The sequence below is a fragment of the Mastigoproctus giganteus genome, chromosome 10, assembly GCF_048544385.1.
Source record: "Mastigoproctus giganteus isolate SK-2022 chromosome 10, ASM4854438v1, whole genome shotgun sequence".
Lineage (NCBI taxonomy): Eukaryota > Metazoa > Arthropoda > Arachnida > Uropygi > Thelyphonidae > Mastigoproctus > Mastigoproctus giganteus.
In genome coordinates this window covers 38,579,392-38,603,793 of record NC_143584.1, presented here as the reverse complement: position 1 = coordinate 38,603,793, position 24,402 = coordinate 38,579,392, and the positions used below count along the sequence as shown (strand labels likewise).

Genomic DNA, 24,402 nt, shown 5'->3' with positions numbered 1-24,402 from the left:
TAAGTAAACTAGGAATGCTTTATTTACAAATTGCACATTAAGTGTCGGAAAAATAAAATGAACATAATGTAAATTTTCTTATAAGTATAAATCTTTCTTTGTTAGAACCTTCAGTGGAGGAAGATGTTCTTTGAGTTTCAAACAAGCATACGAAAATATTTCTGCCTTATCAAATGCTCTCTCCCAGGTTCAGACCTTTGAGAGAGACTTGTACAAGTTTGCAACGGATCGTAGGCTACATATAGGCAGGAAATCTTCAGCCTAGCTCCCCTCTGATATCTTCCTGCTCTTCTTAACACCTTCACAGAATTGCCTTGCCTCTCATGTTCAAACCGTTGCTCTCTCCCAAGTTGATAACCATCTTGTTCAAACGTTACTGTCTACCAAGGCTAAGTCGGCTTTATCGTGCTACTGGAGATGGCCAATGATGCTTCAATACGTTTGCTCTGAACATTGAACTGTGCTGCTCTAACTACACTTCAACGGAAAACTTCTGTATTGGTTTCATATATATACCTGTATCGCCAGGATGCAGCTCACTCACCTGAGCGTTCTTTATGTTCCTCAGCTCCTCCTTTTGAATTTCCTATATACCAGGGTAATTCAAAAAGTAAAAGCCTTTTATTATTTTAATAAAGAACAAAAAGAATATATAAAAAATGTACCAAACTGACAAAAAATTTCAGTTTGATGTTTTGTGTACAACTACAGGATTACAATCATTTGATTCAAAGCGGAAGAGAAACATACGTGAAATATGATTAGACTCTCTGAGTAATAAATAGATTCTGAAACCTATATAGTTGAAATGATTTTATATCAAGTGATTCGGACAGAATAACCTGTGCAACGTGCCGTTTAAACATTACATTGTGATGATTAATGTGATTACAAGGAGCGCTCAATTACATTAAAACAGTAGGTGTTCCTTAATAAAGCGGCAACTCAATGTTTACCAAAATGTTGGATGCATCCCTATGCACTGTTCAATCAAAGTATTATGATCCCCCCCCCCCAGTTTTAGCAATCGGCCGTTCCTCCCTGCCCTCGGTGAGAACCGGTAAACGTGGTACTGAAAGCTCGTAGCATGTGCTCCATACGAAGTAATTGATCGACAGAGGCAAGGGACGTAACCTACGAAATTGAAGGGTGGCAGAATTAAGGAAACTGAGAATCTGACGTACAAGTTAGTGCAAGAGCATCATGTTAGTACGCAAAAACCCTAAAATAGCTGAGAACGGCATCATTTTAAGTATATCTCATATTGTGAATACCTTCACAACGAGTTGCCTTGATATTGCACTACTGCGAATAAGTAAAACTTCACCAATGGAGAAGACATTTATTCTCAGCGGCCACCACCACCCAGACGGCACCGTTTCAAGGCTATTTGCCCTTTCCTCGGTGGGTGGGTAGGTACCCTGGTGATGCAATGATGACAATTCAATTATAAAGTATAACTCTTTATGGAGTCCGTTCTCAAGTATTTTAGAGATTGGTGCATACAAGCGTGATGCACTTACATTAACTTGTAAGTCAGTTAAACTTTCACGCAGCTTACGGCATAAGCCCTAAAATGCGCCTCCGTGGCCAGGTGGGAAGGAGCAGCAGTGCGTAGCATACGCTTCTTGATTAGACCGGGGTTCGATCCCGTCACCACCGAATACGGAGGATGCGGAAAGGTCAGGGAATGACCGCCGCATATCCCGGAGCAATATGGCCTTAGTTGCTAATGCTCCTAAATAACAAACAAACAAACAACAAACAAAAAGCCCTAAAATGTGTTTAGTCCGATTCATTTCATACACCATCAGGCATCGCTCATATTGTGGAGTTATACTTCATAATTGAATTCTCATCATTGCATCACCAGGGAACCTACTCATCCACTGAGGAAAGGCCAAATGGCCTTGAAACGAGTCCGTCTGCGTGGTGGTATCCGCTGAGAATAAGTAATAATAGTCTTCTCCATTGTTGAAGCGTTACTCGAAGTAGTATTAGTATTAGTATTAGTAACGGCCGCATGGTGCAAGAAAGCCTATGGCTTATGCTGCACCAGCCAAAAAAAAAAAAATAAAAAAAAAATTAAAAAAAATATAAATCCGAACAAAACAATGATAAAAACAAAAAAAAAAAAATAAATAACTAAATAATAATAATTAATAAAATAAAAAATAAATAAAAAGGAAATTAAACCTATCATCCTATGTGCTTCCCTTACCCGAAAGTACTATCCAGATGACCTTTGAATTTCCCCAAACTGTCGGCCTCTACCACCCATGAAGGCAACTTATTCCAGTAATTTATAACTCGCTGGCTAAAATAGAACTTCCTGCAATCCAATCTAAACATTTCCCCCCGTAACTTGAATTTATGTCCCCTAGTTCTAGCATCATTTGTAATCTTGAAAATTTTGTCCTCATTCATTTTACTGATGCCTCTCAGAGCCTTAAACACCTCAATCAAATCTCCTCTAAGGTGTCTAGTTTCCAAACTCTGCAACCCACATATTCGAAGTCTTTCTTCATAAGGATGCCCTTTTGCCGATCTCACCAGGCGAGTTACCCTTCTTTGCACCCTTTCAAGAAGCTCGATGTCTTTCTTCAGGTGCGGTCTCCATACTTGAACACAGTATTCCAAGTGTGGTCTAACATAAGCCTTATATAATGGGATTATCACGTCCCTATCTCTACTTGCAAAAGTTCGATAGATCATTGATAGGACACCATGGGCCTTCCTTGCAACCTGTTTACAATGCTCAGAGAATTTCATGTCTGACCGTATCGTAACACCCAAGTCCCTTTCCTCCAGTACTGGCTTTAGTTGAACTCCACCAAGTGAATAAGTTATTTTGGGATTACTGTTTCCCAGGTGTAATACCTTACACTTTGTTGGATTAAAGCACAGCTGCCATTTTTCTGACCATTCCTGAAGTCTATCTAGGTCTCTCTGAAGAAGCTCAGCTTGACAGTAATCATTAACTACTCTACCAATTTTAACATCATCTGCAAATTTAGACATCACGCCCTCTATCCCTTCATCAATGTCGTTTATGAAAATTAAAAACAACAGTGGTCCTAATACTGATCCTTGGGGAACCCCCACTTCTTACATCAACCCAATCTGAGGAATAGCCATGTACAATATCATGGAACTCGTTGTGAAGGTATTCACAATATGAAATATACTTAAAATGATGCTGGTCGGTCTCAGCTATTTTAGAGTTTGCTGCGTACTGACATGATGCTCTTGCACTAACTTGTACGTCAGTTAAACTTTCACGCAGCCTGAAGCATAAGCCTCACAATGCGTTTAGGAAACTGAGAATCTTATGGGCTGTTTGCGGGTGCTGTAATTAACGTGTTCCAAGAATGGACGGACAGTTCGGAGAGCAGCAACCACCGACCAATGGTGAACTCCCAAGCCTCATCGATGGTCGTGGTGAAAGTAGGTTGTCCCGCCTTCTGAGAACCGATAGAAAGAAAAGGTGGTATGGCTCACCATGGAATTTAACCAGGGGTCGATCAGCGGTATTTCCAAGACCACGCTCCAACGAATCCTCCTCCGTTTGGACCGTAGGCGACAGGTCATGGTACTCATGCTTACGACCAGCAACACCAATGACGAGTAAAATTTGCATCTGAACTGTCATTGAACCATTGACGAAGAAAAAAAGTTGCCTTTTCTGATGAAAACACGTTTCCTGCTATACCATGTGGACGACAGACACACTACATAATAGAAAATATGAGGTAACAGAGACAAACTGCAAAGAGGAATCACTCCAATGTCTTGGTCAAACAGAGCAGGCAGGTAGGTGAAGGCAATGTTTTGGTATGGGGATGTTTTTCTGTGAATTCATTGGAGCCCTCACAATCCTAGACCTGAATGCTACTACCTATCCACTATGACTGATCAGTTACACTCCTTCCTGGTGACTGTCTCCTAGGATGGTACAGGTGTTCCAGCATGATAATGTACCCTGCCACGTTGCCGATATTGTTCGAGAGTAGTTCCCCAAAACAAAAATGGCTTTCAGATGCTACTCTGCCGCTGAATTCACTAAATATGAGTCCCAAAGAACATCTCTAGATCGCCAGATCCGGCGTTTGAATCCTCCACCATGGACTCATCTCATCTCGTGATTCTCCAAGGATATGTACTCTCTGGACTGCAACTCATCTGCACATTGTACTGCAATTTTATAATTTACACTGATCAATTGACCACCTCTCGCTACATAAAAAAATTATGTCTCGTGAGATGTATTGCCGCCTGTGCCCAGGAGAGGTGGAGGCAGATTTCTAGTATATAACACATTTGTTTTAACATCTTTTCATAATCCAGTGCATTCAACTAAATCTTCTGAATTACACCTTAAACTTTTAACATGACTACGCGTGTAGCCCAGTGGTATCGTAACTGTCATCCCTACACCGGGTGGAAAAGGCCCGGGTTGGAATGAGCAGAAATCAATATTCTTCTAATCATAACGTTGTTAATCCTAAACACATGTCCCACAAGCATAGGTTGTGGAGTTTGGGAGGTCAAGGGAGCTGCCCTTAACCCCCCTTTCCACTCTATTATTTTCCTTAATTTTGCATAAACATTTCTAATTTTCTCCATAAGATGTTTAATATAGGCGAAGACAGGTAATCTGCTCGTCAACAACTACCCGTAGACTCTTGACTGAGGAGACATATGAAATAGGACTCACAAAGATCTTAACGATGGGACCCAGTTTCCTTTTCAACACTGTCATATGCATCTTCTTGAGAGTTATTTCCATTTTGTGAATATCCATGGAGTGCTCCACCTTCTCCAAAACATCTCTTGCCTTTTCTTCCAGCTGCTTCCGCGAATCGCAATATACCAACAACAAATCATCGACGTAGACTGGGTTGCAGCCATCCAACTGCTGTTCCGTTAGCTCGTATATTACTATTTTTCAAGAGTAGAATCCAACGCCCTGAGATGTCCCACGAATTATTCCTTTCTTGATTTCTCTATAATTGGTAACAATCTTACCATTTCTATTCCGCAAGTAATCTCTTATGATCTTATACAAAACGGAGAAGCCCTCCATCTTCCTTAGCCTGAAAAGGATACTCTCCCACCATCCTACACCACGGATTCGAACTATTATATTAGATATACTATATATTAGATATATACTATCATATATAATTCTTATATATGCTAATAAATTGCGTGTGTTCTCTGTTCGATTTGCCTGTTTTGCTGGACGAAAAAACCAGTTTATGGGGAGAAAACCTTGCTATCTACGCCTAAGACCGACTAACTCAGCCACGAAGCGAAAAAAGCCAATTAAAGTTCCTCACGTCATCGACAGGATTCGAACCCGGCCCTTTTCCACTCAGTGTGGGGGGAGGACGATGACAATACCACTGTGCTACACGCATGCAGACCTACACCACGGATTCTCGCAGATCTACGGGGCGCAGTCCTGGAGATATGGTATAACTTACCAAACTATTATATTTAGGCCACCCGAATAATTAAATTCATCTGCCGTGCTGTGTCTTATGTCTGTTAATTGCGTGTGTTGTATGGTAGATTTGTCTGTTTGCTGGACGAAAAACCCCAGTTTCTGGGGGGGAAACCTTGCTAACAACCCCCGAGACCGACTAACTCAGCCACGGAGTGAAAAAAAAAGCCCATTAAAGTTCCTCGCGTCATCGACGGGATTCGAACCCGGGCCTTTTCCACCCGGTTTGGGGAGGACGGTGACGATACCAATGTGCTACCCGCGCAGACAGCATAACTTACCTCCTGCAACGTTCCGATCGCTATAGAGTCCACGCCTCGCCATGGGGTGGCAAAAGAAAGACACACCTACTATTAGGTCATAATGTTTTGACTGGATAATGTATACCTGAACAGCCTTGAAGCTAATGGTGTTCTGGCAAAGCGACCCGCTACCCAAATTTTGCTTATAGAATGTCAAATTTTGCTAGCAATAATTTTTAAAATTCTTTCACTATCCTGGCAAAATATTGTCGGGAAACTTGGCCTCGGTTGTTAAGCATGAGACCTCAGTATATTGTCTATAATTACATGTATGCTCGATGTTTGCCGTTTGCTAGACGAAAACCCCTCCAAGTTTTAGGGAGAAAAATCCAACCAACTCTCGTTTGAGACCGACTAAATCAGCCATTCTGTGAAAAAAGTCAATTTTCCTTGTGACACCGACGAGATTCCAACTCAGGCCCTTTCCATGTGGTGTGAGGGTACAGTAGTTAACCGCTGTCCAGTGCTGGATTAAGGTACGGGCTAGCAGTACTCTTGCCCGGGGTGCCGTTCTCTGAGGGGCGCGAAAAACAGAATAACAATGAGGCAAAAAATATATACTGTATATCCTTAGTAAATGGCGCCGAAATATCTTTCTGCTCGGGGCGGAGAAATACCTTGGTCCGGCGCTAATGCTGTCCTCTTACTCGCAATTTTCTACTACATTACTGTCTATGTAGAGCAACGGCCTCAGTTTTTAGGGTAAACTATGTGTAAACAAAGTTTGCCAAGCAATGCATTGATTTGATATTGGCAATCAAGTCACCAAGAGCTGTCTCAGTAATCCACTGTCACTTCAAATAAAAAGCACTACTCCTTGGGAGAAGTTTCAGCACTTATTGACGCCTCGGGGAAAACAAAGTGACGATACGGGAAAGAAGAGCATGCAGATCAATCTAGGAAACAGAACTGAAAAAGCTCAAAGCCAGTTTCAATATAAACTGCAGAGAGAGAGATATTAAATAAATTTCATGTTCGCATGTGTGGTGAGGACGAACTGATCTACTATTCTACTATTTTCTAAAAAAAACCTTTAGGAAAGGCACTGATTTTTATATTCTTGCGTTCCCGGAGCTGAACATCTTTATCTCAATCTCACAGAAACGGCTGAAACTTCTGACTGCACACGAATGAAGCTAATAAGAACGTTTCTCTAACCAAAGAAAGGGAACTTATCTGATTACAACAGGGGCGTCCATAATTTTTTTTTTTTTTTTTTTTGGCCATGATCCAAAACATAAAATTGATAAAGATCGCAAGATGTTGGTTTTCGCACGCAGCAGCCATCAGCCGCGAGAACAGTTCCTGGCCACTAATTACACATTTTTCAAAATAGAATTTAAATTTTGTTATCAAAATTTATAAGGTTTTTTTTTTTAATTTTGTAATTAAATACGAAAATCCAACAATTATAATATGACACATTCTTATATGGTTATAACAATATTGTAAAATACTGTGTGTGTGTGTGTGTGTGTGTGTGTGTGTGTGTGTGTGTGTGTGTGTGGTAAAAGCCAAAGCAACTAAGGCTTTGAAACGTCAGTATATTGCACGTATTCAGTAGTCGATTTGGCCGTTTGTTGAACGAAAAGAGAAGCCCAAGTTTCTGGGAGGGAAAAACCCATGAAACTCTCACATGAGACCGACTAGCTGAGCCATATTGTGAAAAAAGCCCATAAAAATTCCTCGCGTAATTAACGAGATTAATACTATGCCTTTTCCACCCGTTGTTATGGGAAAAAGAGTGAATACATCCACTGTGCTACCCGCGAGGGCCTGAGATAATTCAGTATGAAGCGACGAAACCTTGAAACTATAATTTGTGATGAGCTAGTTTTAGACTCGCGTAAATCATAACAATCTGGGCCACCTACATGGCCACATGCAGCCCGCGGATTGGACACCTCTGAATTACATGAAAGGTTCGATATCTACCTCATTATCATTCCGTATATAGTGCATAATATTATGATATTCGGAGAAGAGAAAAATCTGCGTAAACATGCAATTTCTTTCTGCCTGACTAGCTGTATTCAAGTTTGCACAAGCATAAAAATTTTATTTCCCAGTCACTATAGAAGTTTTGGTTACTTATGTTCCTTGAACCAATATTTATTCTTTCTCGGAATGCAACTGCTACAAACAGACGTTGAGTAAAGTGCATCGATAAAATCTTCAGTATCTTGGGCTTGTAATAATAGAGTTCAGACATTAATCCTCTGTGAAGAGGCTGTTTTATAATCATGAGTTAGAGCTGTAGCGGAACTTTCGCCTGAATTCTCCACCAAGTTATTACTAATGAAACCATGAAGGTACCAATGTAAGCAAATAAAAGAGACAACTGAGTCTGTCCACGTCAGAGCTCATCAACTAATAAGACAGCAGTCGTAAAGCGTTAATTTCTTTCGAAAACGTGTGTGTGTGTGTGAGAGAGAGAGAGAGAGAGAGAGAGAGAGAGAGAGAGAGAGAGAGAGAGAGAGAGAGAGAGCATAGTTGGTGACTTATCTTTAATGGTAAATCGGGTCTGCATCCTGTTGGTTCAAGAGGATTTAGGACTTCAGATTTGTAATTTACAATAATTACGATATAATTTAATATATAATAATTAAGAAATAATTTAGTCACATTTATCCTGCAAAAGACCAGATGTAAAACATCTGGTCTTTGGTTATTCGAAATTTTTGTCCTTTCGGAACAACGAGCCAAGCCTGGGCAGATTGATCAAATACAGTGGAGCTCAAAAGTTAGCAGCAAAAAAAAACAAAAACATTTTATTTCATTATGAAAAAAGATCAGATGGCCATTTCCATTTAGCTTAGGCTCTCCTCCATTCTCTGTTTTATTTCCCGGCGCTTCAACGATTTTTTGTGAAAATATCACAAAAAAAAAAAAAAAAAAAAAAAAAAACGTTAAATTCCCTTCCTAAACCTTTCTCATTGATGTATAACGAAATAGGCAGTACAAGTGATAAATACGAAATATAGAGGTTCTGAAAACGGGCTGTTTATATGTACTGTATTTAAAAATGTATTTGTATTTCTGCTGAATTGTTCTTCAGCTTTTGAGCACCAGAGTAGAAGGAATTAGAGAGAATACGATATCTGCGTCCTTTAAACCTATTCATAAATCAGGCAAAATCAAATCATTTTCGACAACTCTCGTTGACTGTACGCTGGAAGATGCTACGATTGATGTTTTTCTTGTGTCATGACAGGAGGAACTTTTAAGGACTTTTTTCTTTTTTTCCCCTTTCTACCCCGTGGACAGGTTAGTAGGCCTTGAACGGGAACACCGGTTGATTTTTTCCTCCTGATTTTCATCCCGCCAAACAGACAAACCAGTCACAGATACAAGCAATTTATAGACACTATATACGGACACACCATGGTCTTATCTGCGGCTACCGTGATTCTTTGCTGGCACCATCCTTGGTGCGGGATCGCTAACCTATTAAGGATAGGATTCCCTGCTGGCACCATTCTTGGTGCGGGCGGGATTGCTAACTCATGAAGGGTAGGATTTTCTGCTGGCACTGTCCAAGGTGCGGGATGCTGGCACTCCTCGGAGTGCGGGATATGCTATAGACTGGGCCAATGGCGCTCGCACAGGAGCACCTGCTTCTGTGACTTTAACAACCCCCCCCCACTTTTCGCCTCTATTCGGGTGGGCTACCTCTATCTATCAGTCCACCCCATTCCTCTCTCTCTCTATAAAACCAATCTTCTCAATTGCCTGCTTCTGCCCCCCCCCCCCTTCTTTTTTAACTTGGTCTCCGTTAGGAAGCTCAGGCGACCATGGCGGTGGCCAGCCAGAGAATGACAACAGAAAATAACACTACTCTGACACAAACCAGACATTACACTTTTTTCTGGCTTTGGCAGAAATTCTGTACTTCACAAAGTACTAGAGCGCAGATGTGGGAAACCACCTTCCACAAAACACTAAGTGCTATCCCGTGAGGGCCCTTCTCGTCAAATTTGTAAGGTCAGCAAAGACCCTATCATTTCTAAAATACAATTATTTTAAGAGTACAAATATATTTAACCTTGAAATATTAGCGGTTGAGTTGAAAAACTCTTGAATTTCGTTAAATCTTGAACTTCTATAATTGCCCAAATGTATGAGATGTTTTTCTTATTAATGCCACCATCAACTTTTTTCGAATATTTCTTGTGAGTGATAAACCAGCTTCAATCACATGATACTGGTACAATGCTGCAATTTTTTTTTTTTTTGAAATCCAATATCTTCCTCTCAACAAACGATCTGACAACTGCAGCAATACGTAATCAGCTGAAACTGCTCTTAATCGAGCACATTACTTTTCAACTTGTGGAAATACTGTACTTGTTTTGCTAGCAATCATTTGCTGGCTGTACCAACAGTGTGCATCAGGGCTAAATTTAGTGTAGGGAGAAAATAACTTCATTAAGGGCCCAAGGAAAGATCGTTTCCAGATCCAAGTTACTGTTTTTCATCGTTAACGAAGAAAATAGCCGCTTAGAGGTGTCTATAAAAAGGTATTTGAAAGTAAGCAGTAATCCCTCCTCAACTATGAGTTTGTCAACTCGTGATTTTAAAAAGATAACGCGATTTTAAATTTGCATATCAAAATTTTATGTTTGGTTTTTCTTTTTTTTTTTATATATAAGTATAAATTGTTTAAGTCTAATCTTGATAAAGGAACAGAATTGTTGTCCTTATCTCAGCAGATCACGGAGACAGGTATAGTGGGTAGCGCAGAGGGAAGAGATTTATTTACCCTGTATCACAGTGGTTCCCTGTCAAGAAGAATTTCCCTGTCTAAAGAGCGATTGCCATTGGTCGCAATGCACCAAGGTGCTAGTACACAGTTTGCGAAACACTGCAGTCTATCTTCTCAATGACTGTCATTTTTATATATCTCCTACTATAAGCCCCTGGCACCTTACCGTGGTGCGTTGGAAATGTGTTGTCTTTTGTGGTGCGGCTCCTGAATGTCATTTCAATTCTGCCAGCCGTAACAGATATTATTTACTGAACTTCCTTTTAGTGCATAATTTAATGCATTCATTCACTGAGCTCAGTAGAGTTTTTCCTAATCTCCCGCGAGATTAGGGAAAACTTAAAGGTTGTGACGCACCAAGGTGCCAGGAAAACACACATAGTATGGAGAAACACTGATATACCCTTTCAATGACGTAATCACAATACCATATACAGCGTAACGCTGCCTCTGAGATTTTCGTGTTTTTGACTAAATTTGTTTTTACGTTTTTCTTAAGTGTTTTAGGCTGGTTTTCGTACACGTAAAAATTACGGTAACCAGCGCATACTGTCGGCCCAGGGAAGCTGCGTTAATCTTCTTACTGACTACAGACACTGCATGTTACCTATTCATAAAAGATTTACCAACGTCTATCGTCAGCCCCTGAAAAGACGTCACACATGCCAGTTTGTATGTGTGAACTGAGTGGTACGGTTGTCAACTTTGGAAAAAAAAAAAAAAAAAGGAAACTTTAAAAAGCTTTTAATTATAGTTTTAAAAAAGCTGATCAAAGAGTAAAAAAACACCAACTGACATACAGAGCCAAAAAAAAAAAAAAAAAACCTACTGGAGAAGACTTGTGAGAACTGATAAAATTTCGTTTCTGCGCATCCGCCATATTACCTATCCATCTCCCTATCAGCGCACAACAGCAGCAGCAACAACAACAACACAATATCCACTGTCTCCGTGAGTGACAATTAGCAAGCTTAAACTAAAATTTATTCCAATAAGCAGGCCGATTAACACAAGCAACGATGACCAGTTCTGGAAAGGTGTTATAGTGTATGTTTCCATTAACTTAACATTATTCATTTAAGTTGCGAAGGTGCTGGTTCCCGAAAAGCGTGCCGCCTGCATTCTACTGTAAATACCGAAATGTTCCGCCTTATCAAATAAAGACGCGGCGAAGGAGTAGGATACTTGACACGTACGTGTGTGTGTGTTCCATGATCTTGTTCTTTTTTTCTTAGTATTATTGTCAACTTATAATTTTACTTGCATATTTATTGTTTTTACTAACCCCTATTTTCTAATATAATAAATAAATATTTTATGTTTATATCCCCGGACAGCATTTTGGCCAACTGCAGTTTTGCCTAAATGCGATACTTTTCAGGAAAGTATCTCGCGCGGTTCGGAAGGGATTACTATACTTCAGTTTGTAAAAAAAAAAAATAGATAAATAAATATATATATATATTATTTTATTATTATTTTTTTTACAAAAAGGTTCTATTTATCTGCATTTCTTGGTGTTTCTTTATGAGTTTTCTGAGCATTGCAGACAGGCTGCCAGAGTAAGTCATGGAGTATTTTCAATGATCTGCAGGAATTTTGCGAACAGGGATAAGGAGGTGATTATCCCCTTGTATAAGGCAATGGTTAGGCCACACCTTGAGTACTGCGTACAGGTCTGGAAATTTCATTTTAGGAAGGATGTAGAGTTGCTAGAACGAGTACAGAGAAGGGCAATAAGACTGATGAAAGGAACAAAGGGGGTGCTCTTATGAAGAAAGGCTTAAGTTTTGCAAATTACAGTGTCTGGACAGTAGGCACCAGCGAAGTGATCTGATAGAGGTGTATAAAGCCTTGAATGGTTTGAGCATTCTCAATGCTGATGGGATTCTGCCTCTTGTTCAGAATAATCACCTGAGAGGGCATAGGTTCAAATTGAGGAAAGACGGATTGAGTAGGTTTAATGCTGAGGAGATTCTTCCTCTTGCTCAGATTACAAACCTGAGGGGGCATAGGTTCAAGTTGAAGAAAGACAGCTGTAGAATAGATGTGCGAAAGTTTGCCTTTAGCCAGCGAGTGGTTGATTACTTGAATGGATTTAAGGCAGAACTGGACAAACATTTGGAAAATATGGTTCAGTGAGATGGGAAGGGGTGTTTTTTTGTTTGGCTAATGCTGTATATGCCTGCTTTCTTGTATCATGTGCCCCTACTAATTTAATGCGGGAATGCTGATCCGGAATGTGCCATTATTTTTGCTTAGCCATAAAAGAAAAGTAAATATATATAATAATACTAGATCAGATTTATTAACAATATTCTGTACAGAACAGAATATTAATATTTGCTACAGGTAAACAACAAAACAAAAACAAAAAAAAATTTTAAGTAGAAACCCTCGTGATAAACAACAAAAAAAAAAAAAAAAAAAAATCTTAAAATGTACCTTTTAATGTATAAATTAAATTAAATTTTCTGTTTATATACTCCGGGACGACCACACGGTCAGGGGAGTTCACAAGATGACAGAATACAAGAAACAGCACCGTATTCAGCAGTCACGGGCTTGAACCCCGGTCACTCAAGGCACGTGTACTTATGCACCCGCGCGCCTGACCACTAGGCTACGTGTCATCAGTGTAATCATCTAGAGCCAAGAACCAGATATCGTCGCCCATCTTCAGCTTCAACCCACCTTCCTTGGTACCATTTCTCCATTACTGCATGTCCTAGTGGAATCTCTCCCTATACTCTTAACTGACATCACCTAAATTTCGTCAGAAAAAATCCAGGTGCGAGGGAAAGTATTGGAACTTCGATTGACATTGTGCATCTCATTTTTGCGTAATTTTCAATCAACTTATCAACTAGTTATTTGTAATTTTCAATCGTAATATTACCAAGAAAATCATTCACTAGAAAGGGAAACAACTTCCAGGCATTTCGCTCAACATCGTCATTTTATCTTCCAGTTCTTACGATGCAACAGCTGCTTTAATTGTGTGCAATAAATATGCAACCTTTCACTTTTACATCGGGCAATTTTGGAAACGAGGACGGTCTACGCTTGAGTACCATCTTGATCGAATCTTTAATAAATTGTTTGGCCAGCCACAACTTGATATAGAGTTAGTTAGTTATTTGGTTTTTAGAAGCATTAGCAACTAAGGCCATATTGCTCTGGGATATGCGGTGGTCATTCCCCGACCTTTCCGCATCCTACGTATTCGAACCCCGGTCTAATCAAGAAGCGTGTGCTACGCGCTGCTGCTCCTTCCCACCTGGTTACGGAGGCGCCCCTTGATATAGAGTGGTGGAAGCATATTTACTACAATAAATCAGGGTGCAACTTAATTTTGGCACAACATACGCTTCTCCTGTAGTATCGGTCTATTTCCTGCTGTACCAAAGGAAAGGAACGTGAAACCGCCCTGCAAACCCAGAAGGAAACCAAAGAAACTTAATGTCTCCACAATTTATACTGGGCTACTAGCTCTTCTCTAACAAATGCTTCATATTTGCGTAGTCTTTCTTCTTTAATATGAACAGAATGCGGAACAGAAACTGATGAGTGTTTTTTTCCCATTGTGAAGGAACAGCTTTCAAACTGCTACTTGAACTGTCTATGAAAAGACGCCACTCTTCCGAATTGTAACCAATTCTTCATAAATACCAAAACAATAGCACAGGAATTCTGCAGCCGTGTAGTGCATAATGGATATGCTCCCCCTCCCGTATTTGGAAGCCTTACGGCTAGGATACAGTAAAATTTTTTAAACGGGTTGGCAGGAGAGCTCTGCACTGGATTTGATTAGACTCAAATCCCTCAGTCATCCAATTCTTGTTGATTAGATAAATGTGACATTTTAGTAAAGAAATAGATTCTGAAATGTAATCTCGATAATCCTGTTCACCAGATTCCTCATTCAAATCTGAAAATTCTCTGGAAGGTGGATTGTGAATTGGCAAGTCTTCATGTGTAGCGCTGGAGCAATAAAGGAAGTTTGTTGCGATACAATACATTTCGATCAGCACACTTTTTCAACTTTTATATCCACTATACAAAATTAGAAGCAAATTTGTCATGCTTTGTGGGATCGCTCCATATCTGAGGTATAACAAAAAACATACACTTCCGACTACTACGGAACCGTCCTTCGAAACCATTATTGACCTGGAACTACAAGTTACCTTGATCATCGATAGACATTCCAAAATAGGCTTCATACGCACTGCAAAATATGGCGATAACAAGCGGTTATGCTTCATCAATAACTATATGCTTATGCTTCATCAATAACTATATGCTTATGCTTCGGACAATAACTACCAAAAATAGCAGAGCTTCATTTAGTAATCATAGTATATTGTTAAATATATGTATTAGTTTATGGGGATTATTATTTGTTAAATATACACTATATGTATTAGTTTATGGGTAAGGGTATCGCAAAAGACATACCTAGATAAATCTATGGAAAATGAGTAGGTAAAATATAGTTTATTATTAAAGAGTACAGATAGCTAAAATAATATACAAAAATTTACAAAACACATAGGGGTCGCCAATTTCCAATTCTCACTAGAGGGGTATACATTATACACAACTCTATTTCTTTTTCGGTCCACACGTGGTTCTTTTGCTTGGACATGGTAAGTCTGCTAATGTGCTAATACCACATGCTTTATTTTTGCTTTAGTTTTTAGCTTTATATCTTTCGTTCTGTCGGGTTAACGTTGATCAACGTGTACTATGCATTATATATATTTTCAAATTTTATATTTCTTAATTTCTATTATATAATTTCAAATTCTATTATATTATTTGTTATATAACCTTAAAATTGACTTTGCCATAGTGCATTGTGATCATCACAAAAAAAAAGAGAATCCCTTATCGTTGTATTTTCCTTTCAGTTTCGGTGGTTGACCCTGGAAGAAGTCACCCAAATTATAAGTATACAGCGATAAGTTTTTGTATATTATCTTAGGTATCTATACGCTTTAATAATGTACCATTTACGCCTCCACAGATTTATCTATGTATGTCTTTTGTGAGAATCTTCCCCATAAATTAATACGTATATTCAAGAAAAAATACTATATACATTACATTATGGACGTAGTATATATATTGCCACTGCAATGGCACTAGCCTATAAAATTCCGTATACAGTATTATGAAAACTACTGGCTCTTACATATCACAGTACTGGTGCGAACTTATGTAATAAATAAATAATAAATGTCGCAAAAACATAAAACCTTCAACTGCCGCCAAAATATTGACACTTTAGAAAAACACAAGAACGCACAAAATACACACGAGGAAAGATGAAATAAATAAACAAACTTTCGATGTGACATAGTGTTGTGTACTGAAACAGCCAGATCTTTAAGCTATTCTGAAAAGTTTCTAAAACGCTAGACTCTAATGTTTAGTGTTCGTAATCATTGAGAACACTTAGGCTTTTATCTTGATTAAATGCAAGAACTTGGAAGTCCGACTTTTATTGCTCACTTGTCCTACTCGTAATTCCTTTCTCCCCCCCCCCCCCCATCTTGGGTAAATTTCAATGGAATTTGTCCCATTCTCGGTTTTATGTTTTACAGCACAAGTTCAGTTCCCAAACGTTTTCCATTAGAGCCATTCTCGCCAAACCCGGAATTAAACTGTATCGTATACAGTATTTGTGGTAACCTTAAAGAGCGACTACCATTTACCTGAATGGAAGCACTTAGTGTGAAAATAACTGCATTATAAATCAGTCATGTGGTATTGTATTTTGCTTACTAAAAGATGTGAGTAATAAAGAGAAGAAAAAAAAGAAGAATATGAGTGAGCAAAATACCAAAAAGAAAGGGATGGAAGCAAAAATGAAGGTACAAAAGAAAAAAAGATGCAAAGTGTTTAATTCTATTCTTAAACGGAAAAAATGAAAATCTTTCATCATTAAAAACGGAGAAAGTGATATGAAAACTGAACTAACAAACTTAGGTTCTTACCTGATTTTACTTGCAGTCGTTGGTTGGTTGATTTAGAGATTTCTTAGGCGCATCGGCAACTATGCCAGTCTTCTAGTAGCTTAATATTTTGGAAACATCAATTAAGCTGCGTCTGGAATATTTTATCTTCCAAATTTTAAAACAATAAAGGCAAACAATGGACGAACGTCATCGTAGAAAATTAAAAAAAAAAAAAAAAAAAAACACTGTGATGCTTCTCCACCAAACTGCCAAATGGGATTTAGAAAAGGATGGCACATAAGATAATTGAAGCAAAAAGTGAAGGAGGAGGAGAAGGCTGGATATGAAAAATCCATAACTTTCTCTTATACGATATGAGAACGGCATTTTAAACAGTTTTCCTTACTGGGAACGTATCAAGTAATGATCCTATATCCCATGAAGTTCATGAATCTTATATTTTAGAAACTTCTGGGCACTGCAAACATGATTACAAACACGCACAGGCGCACTTACAAGACTGGCAGCGCCACTTCGCTTTAATTTTCTTACCTGTATACATAAATTCTGAAGAAATAGAGTAGGGAGAAGCTCTAATAATTTCCTATATGCAATGTTAGTCCTTCTGATGACTTACTTTTATTGTAAGTTATCAGAAGGAAAGGCAAGTATTACGTAACTTATACGTCATAGTGGAAGAAAGAGAGCACTCTGTTATCCATTTTTTTGTTCATCGTAATTTATACTTGAATAACAACTACAGAAAGTCGCCATATTAATATAAGCACTTCATTTCCAGCAGGAGAGATAAGGCCTAAATTTCTAAATAAAAACATAAATATAAGCGTATTCAGTGAATATAAGTAACATAAGAAAATTTCTGAGCTGGAAAAAGTCCATCTCAAAAATTCTTAAAAATGCAAGGTGGTTGGATGTGACTTCGATGCCACAGTTGGTAGAGCATCCAACCACCATCTCACGTTGTTCCAATCCCTGACCAACTTTCTGTTCGAAAGTTGCTTCTTTATAGGCAGACTCGTGAGAGTTATAGTACACATCTTCGTGCTAAAAATATTCATATTTAGCGAGTCCGTTAATCAGAAAATATTTCCACTGAAACTTATGATGAAATGAATTATCATCATAAATTTCTGTGGAAATATTTTATTATGAGATACACTACACGATATGATATTCAAGTTAAGATGCATGTTTACACAGAAAGAAAAATAGAAATTTCAAACAAAGAACAAATCCAACTTACTATACCAATTGGTACGTTTCTGAATTCTAATATCAGGCTAAACACTGGAGATTTAAGATATTCAGACGTTCACACCTATGGCAAATTTTAAGGTCTGAGATCATTCTCATATTATTTCTACTGCAGACGAAAAGTAAGCATTTTGGTCTTTGTGGTTTCACCGGATTAACAGAAAGCAGTTCAAAAAAGAGAGAATTAAATATCCAAAAATATTAAAATTATTTCTGTCTCTCTCCCCCTCTCTCCAGTGGAATGACGTACAAGTGACCGCCATGTTTTAATGCAGCAAAATGCAAGATCTTACAGTTGGGGAATAGCAACCCCAAAATAACTTATTACTTAGTGGCAGACACGGCCCTAGGTTTCTTGGTGCCTCTAGGCAGAAATGTAGTTTGCGCCCTTGAGATAATTTTATTAAATATTATTATAATAAAAATTTTGAATTTTGGCTTCCCCAGATGTTTGGTGCCCCTATGCCCTGCTTACTAGGCTTACCGTGTTCCGCCTTGGTGGAGTTAAAAATTAAAAACAGTAGCGGAAGAAAGGGATGTGGGAGGTTTATTGACCACAGTTCACTGAACAATATCCTGTAGAAATAGGTCATAATCTCACTGTATAAGACAATTTTGGAAGAGGGCGCTATCCAAGAACTGGTCAGACGCATAGTTTTGGTGCGTTGTTTGTTGTGATTTTGCTCTTTCGTGTGCACATCAAGTTTTTCTTGGTAGAGATTCAGAAATGGGTACCCCTTCCAGACTGCTAGCGATACGGCCGTGATTGACGGGTGTTGACCCCGCCCATTGTCACGTAATAACTTACCATTGTAAATTAAGATGAATTTTGTTAAAGCTATTTGTACCGCAAATATCGCCTAAATGATGATGATAGCAACTATCGGGAATTGAAATTGAACAGCTTTATAGCCACATATGTTTTTCATGATGAATATCCGATATTTTACTGGTTTTCTGTCTAACTTTAATATGGTGCCTGATAAACAAAGGCAGTTATAGCATAATAATAATCACAAAGTTTTGAACTAATAGTTGAACATATTAGTTGAACTAATATGTTCAACTAATTTGTTAGGGTTTTGCGTGGGCCCTTCAGAAGTCGGGGGCCCAAGTCGCGCGCCCGGTGCGCCCGCCGTTAAATCCGCTTCTGGGTACTAAACATACTTGATTTAACACAGGATTAATAAAAGTCAGGTAATGTCACTATATCATGACATTGAGAATATACATAATAATGTGCACAGTTCTGTCCTCCCAGAACGAATAATAAACTAAGCACAAAATCCGGGTATTTTGGTACTTAAGGATGAGACTTCCCTCCCGCCTCACCCGGCAAGCTCCGGGTAAACAAACATAAAACAGAATCTGAAGTAAACACTGCACTCCTGCAGCTAAGCAGTTCTATAGCTGCCCTTCAGAACTCTTCATCCAGGGAAAATATGGAACCGATAAACCGAAACAATCCCGATAATTCGGACCTGGCCGTAAAATCGAAAAATCCAAGTATGCCTCTGAAAAAGGCTATAAATAACGATGGCCCAATACTTATAGAGAATAACGAAGACTTGGACAGTACTCTAACAACATCCACAGCAAAGATAAAGGGCAAGCAACACACAGTTTCCAGATCGGAGATGAAAACCCGCTCCAAAAATGAGAACAAAGACCAAACGGGGCAGACTATCTCCCAACAAGAAAATGCAAGAGAAAAAGGACAAGAAAAACAACAAGAAACCCCACTGCACCCCAGACTGCCTGAAGGCACTGCACTGGAGCAGTCTCTTATTCTAAGGACTACCCTAGAAAGCCTATTTAAAGAACAACATAACAGGATTACGACTGCACTCCAGGGGGGGAAATAGTGGGATTATGGATGAAAATGGAGACAATCCAAGTCCAGACCAACTTGGAAAAAGAGGTTGCTTTAGCCAAACTTCAAGTATATCAAAACAGTAGGGCAAACGAAATGCTACAGCGCGTCCCTGCCTACTCCCAAGCGCTGAGGATCAACCTAAACAAGCCAAATGAAAGCACCATTACAAACCGGACCACAACAGCACCTAGCTGTACTAAAGCCAGCCTCTACAGAAACACACAAACCAGTGAAGAAGTAAAACAAAAATAGTAGAAAAGCTGAAGGGTGACTTCAAGCATACTAAGATTAGATCTATTCGGAAAACAAGGAACGTAGGGGTGTTAATTGAGACTGAAACTGCGGAGGACATAAAACGTATAATTAGCAACCCCAAAATTTCAACGCTGGGACTCCTAACAGAGCCTCCTAGACGGAAAGGGCCATGCATCATTGTATTTGATGTAGACAAAGAGACACCACAGAAGAACTAACAGAGGAAATATATTGCAAAAACTTTAAGCAGACACTCATGGAGGAAGAATCAGGGCAACACGTGATGCCCAAACATAAAACTAAATCCAGAATCAGAAATTCCATAAATTGGATCATAGAGCTCTCAGCAGCAGCCTGGAAATCTTTGAGCTAACAAGCAAGAATTTATGTAAACTGGGGCAGCCACTGTTTTCGTTAACACATGGCTGTTCCCAAATGCTACAGGTGCTGCTGCTTTGGTCACACGACCCACACCTGTAAGCAAACACAGCTTACCTGTGGCCATTGCGCGGATACCAGACATCAATTCGCATTCTGCCCCAGGAAAGCAGAACCCGCAATTTGTGTGAACTGTAAAGAAATGAAGCTACCATTTGATCACTCACTAAGGGATAAGTGTCCAAATTACATAAAGGCTAAGAGTGCACAACAAAACAGAACCGACTATGAGGAATAACAGGAATCACTATAATCAAACAAAGATTAAATTCGCACAGCACAATGCTCAGGGATCTAAGGCTGTTGCCGTACAAATGGCTAAAAAAGCCACGAAAGAAAATGATGACATAATAATGCTACAGGAGCCTTACACCTACAACAAGCAAGTAAAAGGTTTGCCCATGACAAGATATATGCAAAATATCCAACAAATGCAGAATACCAAAATCATAGTAGGAATGGATGGCAACTGCAGATCCCCTGCTTAGCACAGTGAAAGACCAGACCATAGGGGTGAAAGAAATGGTCACCACCTGGAGGATTACATCTCCAACAGTAATCTAGCAGTTCTGAACAGACCTAATCAACCGTCAACTTTCTCCAGCACACTACGGGAGGCAAATATAGATGTACCTCTCGCCTCGGTCGATTGTTGGGCATCTCTCCCCCCCCCCCAGGTGGTAAAAGAACATTGGACCACCTCAGACCACAGAGTCTAACCTTTGACCTTCACTACTCCCTCGTAGCACAGTATCCACCCAGATTCCTCTCACCAAGATATGCCATCCAAAAAGCAGACTGGAACTTATTCCAACAGACATTGATGGAAAAAGCCAGGAATTTCGACACAAAATATCTCAATCCAGACCAACACCAACAAAAAGTAACGCAGCTTATAACTGAAGCAGCAAACATGGCCATCAGGAAGAAGAAGAAGCCCATTCCCAAAGCAGTCCACTGGTGGTCACCGGAACTCCAGGCAATAAGACAGCAAGTGAATAATGCCTGAAAAAGGTTCCAAAGGGTGCGCAGATCTTGGCCCCAAGCAGAGGTTGACATACTCAGACAGCAATACCGGGAGGTCAGGAACCAATATACATCTCAAATTAAAACAAGAAAGAGACGCTCCTGGGAAGACCTTGTATCCACAGTGGGAAATGCATACCCCTGAGGAGTGGTGTATAAAGTTACCACCAGTAAATTTTCCAGGGGAGAAGTCATTCTGCCACCTTAACACCTCAAGGGACATACACCAGCTTGAAACATCATAATGGCACTCCTGGCACTCTTCCATTAATAACATATTGGACCATATCTTCCTACCTTCAATAACTACACACACACACACACACACACACACACACACACACACACACACACACACACACACACACACACACACACACAGGAACAGAGAACTCTTTGCGAGGGGAATGATAAGTACCCAGATAGTGGAGTCCCCTTTCACGATAACAGAACTCAACATAGCTGCAGCCAAAATGCAAAACAGGAAAACTCCCGGCGAAGATCAAATAGAGCTAGAAATACTAAATAAGGCAGTGGAAGTGATACCGGATACTATATTAAACCTAGCAGATCAATGCCTCAATGGAGGGTTTCTTTCCAACTTCGTGGAAGACAGCCCAAGTCAGACTTATCCTGAAAAACCCCACTAAACTCCAGGACATGCCAGGCTCATACAGGCCTATCGCTCTGCTGTCGATGCTGAGCAAGCTCTTTGAGCGACTCATCTACCACAGAATTGAAAAACAACACCAGAATGCTCAATTGATGTCAAGAAACCATTTCAGTTTCAGGAGGGAATGCTCCACCACTGATGCCCTCGAGAGGATCATCGATGCAGTCAGAAACTGTAACAGGAAATATTGCCTCCTCATCTCAATTGACTTCACTGGAACCTTTCGCTCCCTCTGGTGACCTGTTCTGGCCAGGCTCCGGTGGGCTCAAATCCCATCAAATCTATTTTGCTGCCTGAAATCTTACCTGGAAAACCGAAGGATCACGGTCAGCACTCCCTTAACCTCTGTATCCAGACCGGTTTACAGAGGCTGCCCCCAGGAATCCGTCCTGGGGCCACTCCTGTGGAACCTAGTGCTTGATGACTTTTCAAATTTGGATATTCCAAATGACACTACACAGGCATACGCTGATGATCTGATTATGATGTTTCAAGCAGACAGCAGGGCTCAACTGGAGGCCATAGGCAATCATGCCACAGACATGCCACAGGATTGGGCCAAGGTAAATCTTCTAACGATCTCAACCGAAAAAACAAACTCAATACTCCTCAGGGGTGGAGGCCTCATTTCAAGAAGGATGTAGAGATGCTGGAACGAGTACAGAGAAGGGCAACAAGATTAGTGAATGGAACAAAGGGGTGCTCTTGCGAAGAAAGGCTTAAGTTTTGCAAATTACAGTGTCTGGAGACTAGGCACCGGCAAGGTGATCTGATAGAGGTGTATAAAGCCTTGAATGGTTTGAGCATGCTCAATGCTGATGGGATTCTTCCTCTTGCTCAGAATAATCACCTGAGAGGGCATAAATTCAAATTGAGAAAGGACAGATGCAGGATAGACGTGAGGAAATTTGCCTTTAGCCAGCGGGTGGTTGGTTGGTGGAATAGACTTCCATCCCTTGTCGTGGAAGTTGATAGCCTAAATAAGTTTAAGGCTCAGCTGGACAGGTATTTAGAACGAACAGAGTTGTGAAGTCTAAGTGGTTATTTTTTATTTATTTATTTATTTATTATTATTTTTTTTTTGGCTGATGCTGCATAAGCTTGCTTCTTGCATCAAATGCCTCTACTAATGCTAATGCTAAAAAAAGGGGTGCTCTTGACCCTGGTAGACTTCCACTAATCAAAATAAATGGAGCGACCATCAAATTCAAACAGGAACTAAAATATTTAGGAATAATACTAGACCGAAATTTGAACTTCAGATCTCATCTCTGTTACCTCAGAACAAAACAAGGAGGCTCTCGGCCTTGATAAACAAAATCACCAGGAGGGACTGAGGACTAAAGAAGAGGGCCCTCTCCCTTCTATACAAAGCTCTCTTCGTCCCTATTCTTGCCTATGGTGCAGGCGCCTGGTAAATACAACACATGAACGTGACGAACTGGAATTGACTTCTGGACTTGGATCTCTACCGGACTAACGCAAAAATGAAGATTGCAACTTGGACTCGGACCTCCACTGGACTGCCCTGGCTAGACACTCTGCCTAGCCTGCTTTTTTACTCCTCTTTCCCTGGCAGGGAGAAGGGATGGCCTGCTGTCTCCTCCCTCTCCTGCCACCCCTCTTTCTCCTCTGGTTGGACATGGGCATACCCCACTATTTCAACAGTGGTCATCTTCCCTATCGATCCCTTACTTCCGATTTCCAACCCCCCAGTCTTCCGCCTCCCCTCCCATCTCTTTCCCCTTACACAGCGCCTGCCTCACACATCCAAATTTAAAACATCAAAATTCATGCCCGACCTATTAGGAAATCTTACCACTTCCAGCGCATATCCCTTATAGCCCCTCTAAACAGTGTTTAATATACCATCTGTGCCCAAAAGAAAATAAGAATATATTTTTTTTTAGGTCCTAACCACTGAAATCTCAGGAAAGTAAGTGGCAGGACCTGCTAGAGCAAACTTTAAGGGAACACTTGGCTCGCCTCCACGTGGCGGAGTACGTAAACATCAGGTCCCATCAGGGGCCTGGCGGCTAACAAGCCAGATGAACAAGGGGCACAACATATTACACAACACACGACCCACACACTTTTAAACTTCTGGCCTTGACAGCATACTGTCCTCGATAAAAAGAATATACGCGGAGATGGGTTAAACCTTGGTGCCGTTAGACCCAAAAATACTCTGTACTCTGTATAAGACAATTGTAAGACTGAATCTGAAAATACTGTGTCCAAGTATGAAGCACATCACCTGAGAAAAGATAGTGAGCTTCTTGAAAGGGTCCAGAGACGGGCGACTCGTATGTTGACA

General features: G+C 40.0%; 1 protein-coding gene across 1 annotated transcript in view; it reads right to left on the bottom strand.

The window, feature by feature from the left end:
• Positions 1-24,402, bottom strand: part of LOC150078990 (patj homolog) — a 946,782-nt gene that overhangs the window by 66,074 nt on the left and 856,306 nt on the right. The gene's annotated exons all lie outside the window — the stretch shown is intronic.